This window comes from Callorhinus ursinus, unplaced genomic scaffold (assembly GCF_003265705.2).
Source record: "Callorhinus ursinus isolate GAN/ISIS: 27379988/994484 unplaced genomic scaffold, GSC_fseal_2.0 scaffold5, whole genome shotgun sequence".
In the NCBI taxonomy this organism is placed as follows: domain Eukaryota; kingdom Metazoa; phylum Chordata; class Mammalia; order Carnivora; family Otariidae; genus Callorhinus; species Callorhinus ursinus.
Genome location: NW_027397067.1, coordinates 10544610 through 10562014, shown reverse-complemented (window position 1 = coordinate 10562014; position 17405 = coordinate 10544610). Strand labels below are relative to the sequence as shown.

The 17405-nt window shown below is 40.4% G+C and overlaps 1 protein-coding gene and 1 pseudogene across 4 annotated transcripts in view; one reads left to right on the top strand and one right to left on the bottom strand.

Moving 5' to 3' along the window:
• The window catches only part of FAM110B (family with sequence similarity 110 member B), a 148902-nt gene that overhangs the window by 74257 nt on the left and 57240 nt on the right, over positions 1 to 17405 (bottom strand). The gene's annotated exons all lie outside the window — the stretch shown is intronic.
• On the top strand, positions 3584 to 4077 carry LOC112823592 (large ribosomal subunit protein eL27-like; annotated as a pseudogene).

Below are 17405 nucleotides of genomic sequence, written 5' to 3'. Positions count from 1 at the left end.
GTTCAAATTAAGAACCCACAGATGTGCTTCTGTGCAAGTCAACAGGGTTAAGAAGAGAGCTGGGATATGGTCGTGCAAAACGGACTTTTCCCCCCAAAACTGAGAAACTAAAGTTTTGAAATTTTGATGCAAAAAGCACACTTACATACCTAATGAACATCAGATTAAGAAAATTCTTCATTAAGATGGTTTTATTCTGCATCTTAAGGGTCCTAACTCACAAGTACAATATTCTTAGGAAAGCATCTCTTTGATTCACCTGTTTTCTAGAGCAGCCCAGTTTTACCCAAATGATTGTTTCTTATTTATAAAGTCAAATAGTCAACGATAGGGAATTTTAAAAGTCTCTCATTGCACACAACTTCAAGCATTGCATAATAAAAGAACTTGGATATTCTTCAGAAATCAAACCTCCTACCTTTCCTTCATTTATATTTACATACATCTACAAGTCAAACATGGGTTTATTCAACCGATGAGGTAGAATGCACAAGGACATGTCATACATGGCTAAGAACATGTTAGTATCAGAACCCATATGTCCAAATGGCACTGGGCAGCAGAGAGCATGGAATGAATGGGCATTCTGGCAATTAAAAATTAACATCACTAAGAAACTTCCCTTAACAACAACAACAAAACCACCTTGTGTATTAAGACTTCAGTGGTTTATACCTTAACCAGTAAGATTAATCCGTGGCATTCTGACTGGCAGCTTTTAAGAAATGGAAGTTTAAGACAGAAGAGAGGGTTATTTGAGAATCTAAAACACTATGGTGACATTGCTTCATTAGTTCCAGAAATATATATTGAGCCCTATTATGTGATCACGGGTTGAGAATATAGCCTCTCCCTTGGGAGAATTTACAGGTGAGGGAGACAGTAAGCTCCTGGGAGTTTTGCTCCCTGGAGGGGGCTACAGAATTCAGAAAGGGGAGCCACAAACTAGGACTTGCTCAGGGACTCCAGACTCAATCTGTTCCTATTTTGCTCTGTTTCTCACTAAAACCCAATTTTGTTCTTATACTCAAAATATTAGTCACCCCGTGGGTGTAATAATTAATCTTATATATGCCATATTATATATAATGATAAGTAATACAAATATAGCACATATAAAATAAATGTAATATATAAATAATCTTATATAAAGTAATATAATAAGCTATGAATTAGCTTGCACTAATAGTCCTGAGCTTATTCCCTTCCTTCTGTTCTCAAATCATACCATGTTTTATGGACATTGACAGGCATCTTCTAGGATGTGAAAGTGTTTACCTTATCAATAATCTCTGTTCTACCAAAAGGGCTCAGGATTGGACTTTTTTTCCACCAACCATGGATAATTCCTACAAACCTTTAAATTACAATAAATGGGCTAACATCCTAAATTGTAGCTTTGTCTCCTCAAGTGGAATGCCTAAACATTTCAGATTTCAGTTAAATGACACTACCTATAAATAGTTCTGTATAGCATCAGCACCAGTGCTTGAGTGTATCTCTACAATCACTGTCCAAAATCAAGGCATATCATCTTGCATGAGTAATGCATGCTGCTATTTTAAGCAAAAGCTTCATGGAAGAACTTCAGCTATGCATGGTATGAATGCTCATAATTATGTTTTAACATTACTAACTTTGAACGATTACTTTCATCCAAACAAATATGTAACTATAAAACAGAATTTGTTATGAAATTCATCTAGGGTCTTTCTGAAACTTTTAAAGTTAGTAGGAGCCAAAGGATAGGTGTCTTCAAAGGGGTCATATCAAAACTTTGGAAGTTATATCCTCCTGAATGATACTTTTTGGGAGAAATTATGTTGCTAGAACAACATCATCCCATTATATTTTATCCTAATCTAGCTACTTTCCAGCTGGCAACCTTGGGTAAATTACTTACTTCTTCATGCTTGAATTTTCTCATCTATAACATGAGGATGATGATATTATGTGGATTAAATGAGTTAATACATACAGAAAGCATGTAAAGAGTTTTTAGCATTTTGTAAACATTACCTAACTTCCTCACGCTTCGCTGATTGCAAAATTAAACATCCAGGCCAAATTATATTAATGGTATTTGAAAAACAGACCCTCTCTTAGGAAAATAAGTATATAATATAAATATATAATTATCATACCCTGAGCACAACCTAGATGGGAAATGTTATACTGTTAAGAGCTTGTTAATAACATCTAGAAATTCTGGAACTTAAATAAGCATGGATTTTTTTTCCCCCCCTGGGGCAATGTGGGAAAAAATATCTTGAAAATTTTACAAATGTGTATACCTTTACCCATGGCCATTCACTATGGGAAAAATCATTCTAAGGATAATGTGCATAAAATAAATTAGAAATAATTGAGGATATATGCAAAAAATATATAGTCATGGTATCTGTCACATCACTGTATCCCTTATAGAGCGAAAAAAGAAAGAAAATCACATTCAGGGCACCTGGGTGGCTCAGTTGGTTAAGCGACTGCCTTCGGCTCGGGTCATGATCCTGGAGTCCTGAGATCGAGTCCTGCATCGGGCTCCCGGCTCAGCGGGGAGTCTGCTTCTCCCTCTGACCCTCTCCCCTCTCATGCTCTCTATCTCATTTTCTCTCTCAAATAAATAAATAAAATCTTTAAAAAAAAAATCACATTCAACAACAGCCAATCAGCCAATTGGTTACATAAATTATGGTGTATAAATAAAATTAATGGAACATTATAGAGTTATTAAAAAGTGATATTTTAGAAGAATATTTATTAAATTTATATAAATTTATTAAAGGAGAATGTAAGCTAAATATTAAGTGAGAGTCATAAATCAACATATATTATGATTCCATTTTGTTAAAATTACCTCTTTGTGTATGTATACATATACGTCTGAATATATACAGAGAAAAAGTCTAGGAGCAAATCCCACAATGTGAATAGTTTTTATCTCTGCATAGTTGACTTATCTGAATTTTTAAATTTTTCTATTGTGCTATTACTAACATTGAACATAAATTACTTATTAAAACTTTGTGGGTTTTCCTACTCCCACCCAAGGAAAAGAAAAAACCTGTGGGTGGCAAGTTTTTAGTGAGTCTAGCCCCTCTAATGTCTCAGGCTTGTAGATTCTTACTGCCCTATGTCCTGGTCAACAGACCTAGCCTACAGCCAGTCTTCATGGTGCAACTTCGCTTTGCTAGCCAGCAGGTAAGTAACCAGCTAGTAAGTGGCAGCCTCAGCAAACATGATTTTGATGAGCTAATCATTCCCAGCCATAAGTCAAACCATTAGAGTGGGAATCGAGTTCAGCCTGGATTGTCAATTTGCTCATTAGACATGAGGGCCAGCTTCTGCTGGCAACGTGTAAGTCCTCAATGCTAAGTGCAGCTCAGATATTCCTTGCCTTACTTATTTGGATAATTCTCTCTTTTTATCTAAAAGCATTCTTACACACTTGGAAGACATGGCCAGGTTCAAACATCTGGAAAGAAGCCAGGAAGTTTAAGTGATGAAGGAAATGGAAAATAATTCCTTTGGATATAAAGTTAGGAACATTAGCATGCTTCAAGATCGACTATGACCAAGCCGAAGTGTCCTTTCTTCCTTTCTGTTGTAGGCTCAAGTGGCTGGTGTCGAGATGGGCAAGTTCATGAAACCCAGGAAGGTGGTGCTGATCCTGGCTGGACACTACTCTGGATGCAAAGTGGTCATCGTGAAGAACACTGACGATGGTACCTCAGACCGTCCCTACAGCCATGCTTTGGTGGCTGGAACCGACTGCTATCCCTGCAAAGTGAAGCTGCCATGGGCAAGAAGAAAATCGCCAAGAGGTCAAAGATCAAGTCTTTTGTGAAAGTTTATAATTACAATCACCTCATGCCCACAAGGTAGTCGGTGGATATCCCCTTGGACAAGACTGTTGTCAACAAGGATGTCTTCAGAGACCCTGCTCTTAAACGAAAGGCCCGATGAGAGGCCAAGGTCAAGTTCGAGGAGAGGTACAAGACCGGCAAGAACAAGTGGTTCTTCCAGAAGCTGCGGTTTTAGATTTGTTTGGTTTCGGTCATTAAAAATACCAAAAAAAAAAAAAAAGATTGACTATAACTTTGGCAGGTTTCTGAAGCTTTATGGACTGTTACTACTACAGTCGGAATCGAGTTTAAAATAAGGCGAAGCAAAACAATCACCTTTAACAAATCTTGTAAACCCTAGCTCAGAATCATTAATAGATAATGGTTCGATGGTTTTGTCAGAAAGATACTTCCATTTACCTGTGTATATCTTAAAGGCAATTTTATTATATCCAGGGATCAATTTTTTTAAGTGCCACAATAGAAATTAATGTGCAAGTGGGAATTGTTTAACAGAAATTTGCCTTGAAGCAACCTAAGCTCTACTCCATCTATACCGTTAAATGTGTAATTACCTGAAAACCAAGACTTTTTTTTTTTTTTCCTACTGAAAATAATCACTCCCCCCTCCCAGTTTCTTTCTTGAATATTAAGTTTTTCATACCTGGTGACTAGTTTCTGTATCTGTATTTCCTATATTTCTCCTGTTCCTATTTTCATATGTAGACATTCTTTTCCATGGTTTTTTTAACAGCCAAGAAACAATTTTTCTCATGGAATCCTGTTAAAGGCAGTGACAATAATTATGGGACCCTTTTCATTTAACTAGTGTTCTTCTCCTGGAGCGCTTATCACTCAGTGATTTTAAGGGGAAAAATAATGTGTCCTTCAAGAATGAGAAAGAAGTTATTTGAAGAGAAAGAATCCTCTGACAACAGGAACATTTGACTAGTTTCTAAATAAACAAGAAAATCCGTGTTACTTACTGAAGGTTCTTTCTTGAGTTATCACTTTATGCTTTAAGTCTACAATAAAGAGAAAAGTTACTCCTCCAAATATGACTGAGACAATTTGTAAATCTCTAGTGATATCTGAAAATCATTTCAGCGGATATGGGTGGCTCTCTCTGTAGGGAGCGTTTTCTAATCATGGTGTCAGTGTTATCAGGGAGAACGAGCACAGGAAAAGATAAGCTTCATTGCATATTACTTCTTTCGTATGTATGTTATTAACTTTGAGACTGGAAGTGATTTGAAGGACATTAATTCACCTTAAAGAAACTTTCTTGGGCTTCTCTTTTGCTTTATTTTCAAAGTCAGGTTACAAGCTAATTTAAATTTCAAGTATTCGATTACATTCCTCTTGAATTGACTGCTCATGATCTTTGCCAAATCAGTGCTCCCATTCAGGGAGGAGCTATTTTAATTCTACTGCAGGCAGGTCTTCTAATGAAGAGAGTTTAAATTCTTCCTACATGGAATAGCACATGATGAATGTTTTTTATCATAAAGTCTGAGTCAAGCCTACACAAGTGGTTTGCGTACTAAATTATATAGAAGGCTTTTAAATTAACGTCACAGAAATGTTCTGTAATAGGAATAAATGGCATAAAGTACCTAACAGATAAGTGGAAAAGCACTATAGGAGCCCAGAGGGCAGCAACAGAAACTGCCCACCCCATACCTTGATGGTATTTGGCACGTTATAGACTAAAGAAGCATTTGCAGTTTTAATCATCTTTCTCCAAAAGGTAGGCAAAATTTTTGCATTTGTTTTTAATGTTAAGAACATATCCAATTAGAATATGTGATATGAGTCAATACCTGGCTTTATAAAGATAGTACCTGGTATTTCGTTATCTTAAGGGTGAGTTGCAGGTGCAGGAGCTGGTTCTTAGTTAATTTCATTTTGCCTACAATGAGCACAGCTTATCCACACAAAAGAGTGTATCCTGGGTTTTTAGATGAAGTAATTAGAAATTCCTACAGGTCTTGATTCTCCATCAGTAGTGATGGATGGTCCAATAGATAAAAATCAATACTCCAACTTTTTTAGATGCTCCAGGTGAGAGAATCAGGGCCCTGTACAGAAGGGCCAGAGCCTCCTGCCTCAAACCCCAACCTAGGATAGGACAAGGGAGGAAGCACAGAGAAGGAAGATCTTTTTATGATTTGTAATTACTACTTTTCTTAATTTCCTCATTTTCGGCAAAGGAACTTATGCAGAATTTCTTCTATTATTGTTTTCTTTTGGAAAAACAACTTAATCTCTGTCCTTCCAAAAGATGCCCAAAGATATGTACCTTTTGGAAAGGATGTATTTTACAGGGAAAAAATACTCCATTGACAACCAAGAAGGAGCAATACTAAAGCACTGTCATTTCAAACACTGGTTGGACTCAGTTGTGTGAAATTAATTGGAATTTCAATTAGCCTATCTTCCTTTTTGCTATACTAGTTTTGTGCTGTTCTGTAGTCTGTGTTCACTCAGGCCTTCATACATATTTCTTTTCAGCATTATTCTCTGACCTAAATTGCAGTGAAATGGAATGTATTACACCAAATTTTTCATATCTGAATAAACCAAAGTCATCCAACTGCAAAACACATTCCACCTGCAAAATTCCATGTCAAGTATTAGTGATGTTTCACATTTTGTGGAAGTGTCCCCCACTGTGAGGAACCTGTATCCTGGGTCATCTGTGCTTCCACTGATAAGAAAGGGTCCTCCTCCTAGAGAAAGACCATAAGCTGTTGCATAAAGACAATGAAATTCCAATACTGCGGCATTAATAAGAATAAACCGCTAGATTAACGAACCAGAAGAGTCTAGAAATATATCCACAAATACACAACTGATTTTGGACAAACGAACTCGGACAATTAAATGGAGAATGAAAAGTATTTTCAATAAATGATGATGGAACAGTTGGATATTCATTTAGAAAAATAGTAAAAGTTGACCCCTACCTCACACCAAAATGATCAACTCGAGATAGATCATAGACCTACAAGTTAAAATCTAAAAGTGTAAAGCTTCTAGAAAAAACAGATGAGAATATTTCTGCAACCTTGAAGTAGATTAAAATTTCCCAGAGTCACCAAAAACAGTTAAAGAAACAACTGACAAACTGTTCTTTAAGAAATTAAAAACCTCTGCCCGTCAAGTGATGCTGTCAAAAAAAGGACAAACACTAAATGGGAGAAAACAGATCTAATATATGTATTTGAAAAATAACTTCTAGACAGAAAAAATAAAGGGCTACACATCAATAACAAAAAAACCAACAATCCAACTTTTAAAAAGGGAAAAGGACTTCAGTAGACACTTTGCAAGAGAAGATACACAAGAGATGTGTTAAGCACATGAGGAGTACTCAGCATTAGTCATGAGGGAGATACAAATTTAAACCCAGTAAGACACTAGTTCATAGACACTCAAATCACTAAAATTAAAAAGACAATACCAAATGTCGGCAAAGATGTGGAATAACTGGAACTTTCACACACTGCTAATGGGAAAGTCTGAAGTCAATCAAACATTTGGCCTCTGACCCAGCAATTCCACTCAGGGGTATTATCCAAGATACAGGAAAACATATGTCCACAAAAAGACTTGTTCAGTGATATTTGCAGCAGTTTTATTCCAAATGCCCAAACTGGAAACAAGCCAAATATCCATTAACAGAAGGCCAGAGAAAAAGCAACTGCACTATATAAATACCATGGGATACTACTCAGCAATAAAAGGAACCAGCCACTGAGACAACAACACGGATGAATCTGGAAGACATCATATCGAATGAATGGAACCAGCACAAAGGGTATTTACTGTGATTCCATTTACATACATTTAAAAACAAATAAAACTAATTTATGGTGATAGAAATCAGAACAATGATCTCTTCTGCGGTGGAAAAGGGGAAATTGACTGCCAAATGGCAAGAGAATTTGCTGGGGTGATGGAAATTGTCTACATTTTTATTAGGGTAGTTCTGAGAGTATATGTTTGTTAGACCTTCTTATCAAACTGTACACTTAAGATCTATAAATCTTACCTCAAAAAAAATCCCATACTGTATAAAAGAAACGCTATTAGTCTCACTACAAAGTTTTAAAGGTCTTATTGCTGATTTGACATCTTAATTAAAAACTATTTTTATTTTAAATTCTTCTGAACTTTCCAACCTCTTATTTATATGTAGTATGTCATGCATATATAAAGAAGAAATGATGACTCAGTCCCACATGAATTCATGTAAGTTATAGTTTACTCATGAATATCATGTTGCACCTTTATGTTTAGATTACTCTATCATGACCTGGGAATTTTTTTTCTATTTATAGGTCCTGGGAAAGCTTATTTTCAACAGTTAACCGCTGTTAGTACCCATTTAAATCACCTCTCTCGTAAGTTATTGTTGCCTCTTCTGCTTTTACCTGAGCATTTTTTCTTCTATTTGTCTCATGTTTGTAATAAAGAGGTTTTCTGGAAGAAATTAAAACATATTTTATAGGAATATACTATATCCATTTGCCTTTCTTTCTGACTTGTAGGTCACAGAACCAACACACAGTTAAGCATCTCGAGGTCCTAGGAGGTTTTAAGACAGTCTTGGGCTTGAATATCTATTCTATTCCTTACGAGTTTCGTGGATTTAGGTAAAATTACTGAATTTCTTTATGCCTCAGTTTCTTCTTAAATAAAAACAACTGTATGGATAACTATTTCACAGTTGTGAGAGGGGAGAGGAGAGAAGGAAAGGTGGGGGCTGGCTCCCTGAAGCTAATGAGGGGGTGTACCATCTGTAGAAAATTAAAAAAAAAAAAAATACAGCCAAGCCACATGCAGACAACTCCAAGACTTACCAGTGGTAAACTGCCTGTCCCCAGTGACAATGCGAATGAAATCAAAGCACTACAGTCTGCCCACCTATGAGGATGAAGGGCACGGAGCAGGAGGGCACAAGACAGGGATGAGTCTTCCATTCAGTTCTGGCCCAGGAGCAGCTAACCTTCACTGAATACCTTCTCTGTGCCTGGCCCAGTGAGGAAACACGTTCATCACTTCACCCTTGCCACAGTTCTGTGAGGCAGATACTAACTACCGTCACCACTTCATAGTTCAGGAACTGAGAGGTCTGTAACCTCGAGGCTGCCATCGGGGACCAGTGGAAGGAGGGGCACATGGGCAGTGGACCCTGCCATGCGCCTTTGCCACCAGAAAACCACACTACTGCTTCTGAGCCTGGGAGCTTTCCCGGGGGCTTCTAAAGGTGACTGGGAAGGGAGTGGGGCAGGTCTGCCAAGAGTGTCTCTCAAATGAAAACCGTCGTCTTGGGAGAATTTGGATCCTCGGGCTTGATTCACAACGGCCTAAGAAATCAGAACAATTGGGAGGGCAGAGCCTCCAATTAGATTCCTTAGGAACATAAACTAGTTTCATTTCCCAATATCCAGGAAATGGAGAAGAGCAGCCTTGCCAAAAACACTGCGTGTAGCTGTCTCAAGTGTGCAGTGTGTGTGTGTGTGTGTGTGTGTCCAGCAAGCCCAGCACGACCTCACCCATGCCAGCATCATGCACGCGAGGGGCCCTGGCCTGATTTCCCTCCTGGGGACTGAGGAGCCGTAAGCCGGCCCCGTGCCCTCAGTAACGAGAGCAGCCATCTACTGCAGGGGCCAGCACAGGAGAGCAGAGCCCTTCAGGCAGCCCGTAACCAGCCGAGTGTGCTTCATGGCAGTGAACTCACCTCTCGGTTACAGTGTGGATGTGGCTATCAATCAAGCAGTAATTAGATTTTGCCACATTTAACACAATCCCTCTGCTGCCCTCATTTACCAGGCCTGGATGGGTAAGAAAAGCAGAGCATTCCCACTGGAAACAGACTTCTTCACTTTGAGCCCCGTGTCCTGCCTTAGCCCTCAAAGCCCAAGACAGCCACGGAGAGAACGTTCTCTCTCGGAGTCCGACGTGTCTGACAATACCCTGCAATTACACAGGTGATGGGGATGGAAAGGGCATGGGGAGAGAGGGGGTGGGGTCTGTCCTTATCATACTGGAACACACATGCACAACCAAAAGCCTATGGAAAATAGAAGAGCAGTTCAAAGAAACTACGCATTAGGAAGAAAATGTAATTAACCTACCAGAAAAGCACTGAAATCATCACAGACGCACACACACAGAAACCTATGCAAACTAAGCTCTCATTTGATTTCAGTCAAAGCAAATTCAGCCTTCACTTTGGGCTACAAACATGTCAAACTGGTGGCTTATAAGGGAGACCTCGGGCGATGTGTGAATTATGCCTTCACGAAGATTTTAATTCTAAATGTTATCGAGCCCTGTGAAAATGCAACCTAATACGTAGGTTACATAGAACGGCCAATGTTCTCTTTTAGCGTGACCTGAAATGTTTTTTTACATTTCTACACATTATGCTTAAGTTAAATACATTTCGATAACCTGTGGAAATGGAAGTGGTAGTAGAAAACCAAACAACATTTAATTTTTATTTATTTTAAACCATTGGCTCTTTTCTCAATGGACTATTCCTGACAACTTTATTTTTTTTATTTATTTTTTTAAAGATTTTATTTATTTATTTGACAGAGAGAGACACAGAGAGAGAGGGAACACAAGCAGGGGGAGTGGGAGAGGGAGAAGCAGGCTTCCCGCCAAACAGGGCTCGATCCTGGGATCGAGGACCAGGGCATCATGGGATCCTGGGATCATGACCTGAGCCGAAGGCAGACGCTTAACGCTCTTCCTGACAACTTTAAAAAGCTGGAGATAACAAGGATTCCAAAATTATGTAAGGGCTGAAAATTTTTAGTTTAAAAAACGTTATATATTTTAGACCACCGTTGGCAAACTTTTTTGTAAAGGGTCAGATAGTATTTTAGGCTCTGCAAGTCACACAAACTCTGTACCGATAGCATGGAACAGCTGCAGTCAACACATAAACGGATGATCGTGGCTGTGTTCCAATAAAACTTTATTTATAAAACCGGACAGTGGGCTGGATGTGGTCCATGGGCCATCATTTGTCAACCTCTGACCTAGACTGGGCTAAAAGCAGCATGTAATCTGTCTTTTATATTGGAAACTGCTGCTTCAGACCAAAACAGATCTATAAATAAGCAATCCCGGGCACCTGGGTGGCTCAGTTGGTTAAGCGACTGCCTTCAGCTCGGGTCATGATCCCAGAGTCCCGGGATCGAGTCCTGCATCGGGCTCCCTGCTCGGCGGAGGGTCTGCTTCTCCCTCTGACCTTCCCCCCTCTCATGCACTCTCTCTCTCTCTCTCTCTCTCTCATTCTCTCTCTCAAATAAATAAAATCTTAAAAAAAAAAGATTTAAATAAGCAATCCCTTGTACCAAGTGTATAATGTTAGATGTGGCAAGTGTTTCTTGAGTTTCTGGAAGTTGCTAATTTTTATCAAGAAGCAGAAGACTTGAGGGTGTTTATCCTTTCTTGCACACAACACATTAGCAGGTGTTAATGCTGATCACAGCTGGAAACAGAGCATGTCCTATGTGTGACTCAAGATGGCTAGAGAAAGTGTTCTTCAAGGAAGGCTTCATTTGATGGGGATTGGATCTCCACAGGCCCAAAGCACCTTAAAAAATAAATAAGTAACTAAAAGTCACCGCTGTTACTTAAAAGCACAATTGATTCACTCAACTTGAAACGGGCACTGAAAATGCCGTGCTTTGAAAGCACACAAAACACTAAGGGAGTAGGGAAAAGCATCATGATGTATTCTTCTCAAATGACACAAAAGAATTTGTGTCCACAGGTTTAAAAAAAATTAATTAAGATGTAGTCTTTAGATCAGGAATGGTTAACTATTTAAATGCCAAAAGGGAATATAACCGGAAATGAAAAATAAAATTAAAAAAATGCCGCACAGGGGTGGGAGAAGGGGGGTGCCAATGAAGTCGGAGGTGAACAAAGATCCTCAGTTGTGAAGTCAGGTCTGAGCAAGTGCTCAGGGAGGGTAGAAAGGACAGGTACGCTGGACTTCTAACCCCATCAATCAGGGTGTGTACATTCAAACATGGCTGCTCTCTGACCCCGCTGCTCACTGTCCCGGGGGACAGAGGCCAGCACTGTGTCCTCATTCCAGAAGGTCAACCAGATGAAACCCAAACTCGCAAAGTTTGCTGCTCGAGCCCTTTCTGAAGCAAGAGAGGGCATGAAAAACTATCTCCGTTCCCAAAGATTTTATATCACCACCTGTGTGACTCTTTATTAAAAAGGTACTACTTTGACAATGTAGCAATTTGATACTAAATAGCCCATCTGATAATATGATGGAAAATGGAGAAAGGAAGAAAAGAGAAAGTGCTACAGGGTAACTGTTAATTAGGAAGATTTAGGAATAAATATGTAACTATCCTGAAAAAGAAATTTACATAAATATGTAACTAGCCTGAAAAAGAAATTTATGAAATTTATAAACCTCATAAAATAAGAGAAGGGAAATAAGGGATTATTTATATAAAAGCAGATGTATCCACAGGTAGAGGTCTTTTGCTTCTAAGGTGCATGGCTCTCCCCACTCCCAGAAACTCCAAAGAGGCTTGAGCTACATATACCAGCCCTGGGGCTCTCGGTAAATGCAGATTACACAGGGGTCCAGAGATTACTCCTTCCCTGCTCTTTGGAGTCTCAATCCTTCCCTATCTGCTAAAGTCCCAGAGGGTACCCTCCCATTTTTCTCTATCAGTTTAGTTGTGTCTAACTGAAGACATAGCGCAAATAGGGATGCCTGGGTGACTCAGTCTGTTAAGCATCCAACTCATGGTTTCGGTTCAGGTGGTGATTTCAAGGTCATGAGATTGAGCCCCACGTCGGGCTCCACAATGGGCATGGAGCCTGCTTAAGATTCTCCCTTTCCTCCTCCCTCTGCTCCTCCCTACTCGTGCTCGCTCACTTTCTCTCTCTTAAAAAAAAAGCAAACTATACCAGTAAGCCATGGGTCTTCTGGAAACCCCATCTTGAAAAGCCACACTGATTGCTTATCCATTCTTTGGTAATGAAGTTGAGGTCTAGAATCAGATATACGAACACTCTGCTTGCTCTTGTTCAGCTGGGGTTGGAAGGAAGCCTAGGCTTATACATCTCTTTGCCCTCAGGAAGAAGAGATCTGCTCCTAGTTAGTGCAAAAATCTTCCCAGCATGAGGTGGCAACAGGGTTTCATATCCAGCTTCACTTCCCTACTCACCAGGGCCCAACCGATAATACCATATATTGAAAGCAAACAGAAAAATGTTAAGAGTGAGTTGAAGTTCTGGAGAGGAATAGAAAAAACATTTTATCAGAGATAAGTCAATTGAAAATATGTCACTGGAGCACCAACCCTTTGGCCTTCGATCTTTTTCTTGCCTATCTACACTGACTGCCTTAGCGTCCTCATGCCTTAGATCCCATATATGTGCTAACTACTTCTCCATGTATAGGTTCGGTCCATCTTCCCTCTGGAATTCCAGACTGGTACATCTAGCGGTAATTCAGTTCTCCCTTTGCCTATCATCATCAGCTCACACCTAAGGGGCCCAAAGCTGAGCTCCCACACCCCCACCCCTGCTCCTATCCCCATCCTGCTCTTCTCAATCAACGGCAGCGTCTTCCTTCCAGGGGCTTGGCCAGAAGCCCTGGAGTCACCCTTTAGGCTCCTCTATCACACTACGCAACCAAGATGTCATTAAATCCCATACGCTCAGTTTCAAAGTATTTCTGGAACCTGACCTTTCCTCGCCACCCCCATACAGCTGGCCCTTGACCCAAGATGCCAAACCTGTGCTCTGAGTTACTGCAAGCGTCTTACTGGTCTCGTGCAGTCTCAGCACTGTTGCCAGGGAGACCTTGTTAAGATGAAGGTCAGACTCTGTCACCCCTCAGTCCATACCCCTCTAATGACTTTCCATCACCTTGGGGCAGCAACAGCCGAAACCCTAACAGCCCAACGGCCCTTTCCACTCTGGCTCCAAACACTCTCTGACCTCACTTCTGATAGCATGGGCGCCCCCCCCCCCCCCGCCTCCACCCCACCAATGCTGCTCCCTCCGCCCGGGGCCCTTTCCCACAGAAACCTATATGGCTGGCTCATACTCTGCCAGGTACAGGCTTGACTCAAGTATCCCCTCCTAGTCAGGCCTTCCCAGCCCCCTCTCTGTCTCAGTTCTCTGTCGCCGTGTCACAAATTACTACAAACTCTGTGGCTTAAAGCAGCACCCAGATAACATTTCTCAGTATCTGTCAAGGCCCAGGTGTGATTTACCTAAGTCTTTGGCTCCAGGTCTCATAAGGCTGCCATCAAGGTGTCCTCTGGGCAGCTTTCCTTTAGAAGCTTGGGGTTCTCCTTTGAGTTCCTATGGCTGTTGGCAAAATTCAGTCCCTGGGGCTGCAGGACTGAGGTCCCAGGGTTTCTGCTGGCTGTGGGCAGGGGCCACTCTCATCCACTAGTTGAGGCAGCTCCCAGTCCCCTGCCACGTGGCCTTCTCACAGCTCACCTCCTCACAGCCAGCAGGAGAATCTGACCAGTGCAGGAGAACCTCTACCCAGCCTGCTGAGATGCAGGCTTATATGACATAATCAAAGCCACAGCAGTGAGAGAGCCCCTTCACCATGCTCCATTGGTCCCACCACTCAATACAAGGGTCACCCTAGAGCCCTGCCTAGCACACCCTCTAAAATGCTACTGCCTCATCCCACAACACACGCATTGCGACTTTTAGTCACAAAAGATGAAGCTAAATGCTCTCCTTCTCATGGTACAAAGCTCTGTAGTTTGAGTTTATTTATAGTTTTATCAGCCAACGATGTGGCAAGAACTTCACATTGAATAGTTGCAAAACCAGCATTTTTATACTTGTGTGAAAACAGCTATGTTCACTGTCTGGTTCCAAGGCTCAGAGATGGCTTTTAGGTTTGTTTGTATCTTAAAAATTCTTCAGTCGAAAAATGAATGGAGGGAATAGCCAAACTCCCTTTGAATACTGATTCTGAGAAAACCAGGAGTATGTGACTTAAACAGAGAAGTATGGTATTCAGAAGCAACAAACAACCTAACACTACAGTAGTAAATGTGACAGATCCATTATCCATCTCACTTAAACGGAGTGTTGCTTTTTTTTTTTTTTTTTTGCAAGGGGTAGGGCAACAGGTAAAGCCAAATGCTGTAAATGTGAAATACAACTCCATGCTAAATACACATAGGGTACTGGGTATCCATTCTACCCCATATGCCTCTAGTTAACAAAGTTGGACGAAAAGAAAAATGTATAGGCACTTACAGTAATACTTATAAACCCAACTGCAACAGCAAGTTAATAACAAATTGATCATTTACCTGACAGGTAGCCTGAAAAACACTTATCCATGGTCTCCATTGAAATTAACCAAAGTCTACTCAGGTTGATCACAGATCATACAAAGCAGCCTGATTTTTTCTCTTTTATCTTGTTTAAGCTTCCTCCACTCTTGTTTATTTTACTAGCAGCACTACTATTAAAGTAACTCAAGGACCGTAATTAATTTCTAGATCTCCCTTGCCACTGATAAATAAACATTCGCTTCTGAATTCCTGGCTGGCTCCTGCTTCTGGCTTCTCTCCTCTAACCATAATACAGTTTCCAGGTTAATCTGCTAAAAACAGTGATCCTGGCAAGTCATTCCTCTGGTCATGAACTGAGGGCGGCTCCCTCTGGTCTACCTTGTCAAGTTCATAGCCTTCCCCATGGCCTCACTTGTCAAGTTCTTCTCCTGGATTAAGCCCTTAACTCAACCTGGGTCATTTCCATGTTAATTGCAAGACTCTGGACACTTGACTCCAGGCCTCATGTGGCCCCCACTGGCCCCAGAGTGACTGGCTGAAAGAATACAGATCAATGAATAAAAACCACAAATAGTAAACCATAAGCCCTACTGACTGTAAAGACATCTCTTTATATGAAGGACAGACTACTGCTCTTTCCTATGGAAATATAGTAGGGTTAAGAAAGAGAAAGCCTATAAAACATAGTCTTCAGCCTCTCAAAGTAAAAGTGTGGAGGTACATTTGGCATTTCCCAAGTATCTTAACTGAACTTTCTGTGGAGGGAGAATTCTAACACAGCCCCCAGGAATTCCCAACCCTGTACATACCCTGCATAATTCCAAGGACAGTAAATATAATGAATTTTACTCCTATGCTTAGGGATGCTATATAGTGCCTTAACCTTAAGATAGGGAGATTATCTGGATGGGCCTCACCTGATCTCATGAATCTTTTAAAAGCAGAGAGTTTTCTCTGGCTGGTCACAGAAAAGAAACTAAGAGATCGGAAGTGAGGGGGATCTGATGAGAGATTCTGCTGGAGCACTCAAGAAGGCCCAGGGCAAGGAAAAACCAGCAGCTTCTAGAAACTTGTAGGAACTGATTGATGGCAGCCCTTGGCTGATAGAGAATACACGGGGACCTCAATCCTGCCAAAAACCTGAATGAGCTTAGAAACTGATTTTTCCTCAAAGTCTCAACCAAGAACACAGTCCAGCCAATACCCTGAGTGTGAGACCGTGAGCAGAGAACCCAGTTGAGCCATGACTTGTGAGCAACACCACTGTGAACTAAGAAATGGCTGCTTGTGGAAATTTGGTACATAGCAACAGACAACTAATATGCTTTCTTCTAAGCCAGCCTCTGTTCACATAAAAATAACATTATCCTAAAAGTACCTCCTCCCATCAACTCCCAGGATTATCAACTGTCCTCATGGGCATGAATATGTAACCAACAAGTGAAAAAGAAAGAAAGCATAAGAAGCATTGAAGGAAATCTCTATCCTTCCTATAAAACCACGAAATCAGAGGACAAGCAAGACATACACATCTTTTTTTTTTTAATTTTAATATTTATTTATTTATTTGACAGAGAAAGAGAGAGCACAAGCAGGGAGAAGCGGGAGAGGGAGAAGCAGGCTCTCCGCTGAGCAAGGAGCCCGATGCAGGACTCGATCCCAGGACCCTGGGATCATGACCTGAGCAGGAGGCAGATGCTTAACTGACTGAGCCACCCAGGCACCCCAGGACATACACATCTTTAATGATAATGACTACTCTAAAGATCACCACATATAAGCAATACTTCTCAGAAACGTTAAAATAGGAATCAGCCCTTCTGCGATATTTTACTAATGTTAACATCAGTAAGAGCAACATCAACATTATAACTTATTTAGGTTTCTATGATATATACTAAGAAAAGTGTTCATCTTTTATTCATCAAAATAGTAATTGATTATTTACTATATCCTTTGTAAGTGCTTACTGACTAATTCTAGGGAATGCTAAGATACACAAGCCATCCACATATAAGAAAAAAGTAAATATCAGAGGATGTTTGCCCATTGCTTTTCTTTTTTTTTTTTTTTAAAGAAGAGTGGGTTCTTTTTTTTTTTTTTAAAGATTTTTATTTATTTGAGAGAGAGAGAATGAGAGATAGCATGAGAGGGAAGAGGGTCAGAGGGAGAAGCAGATTCCCTGCTGAGCAGGGAGCCTGATGTGGGACTGGAG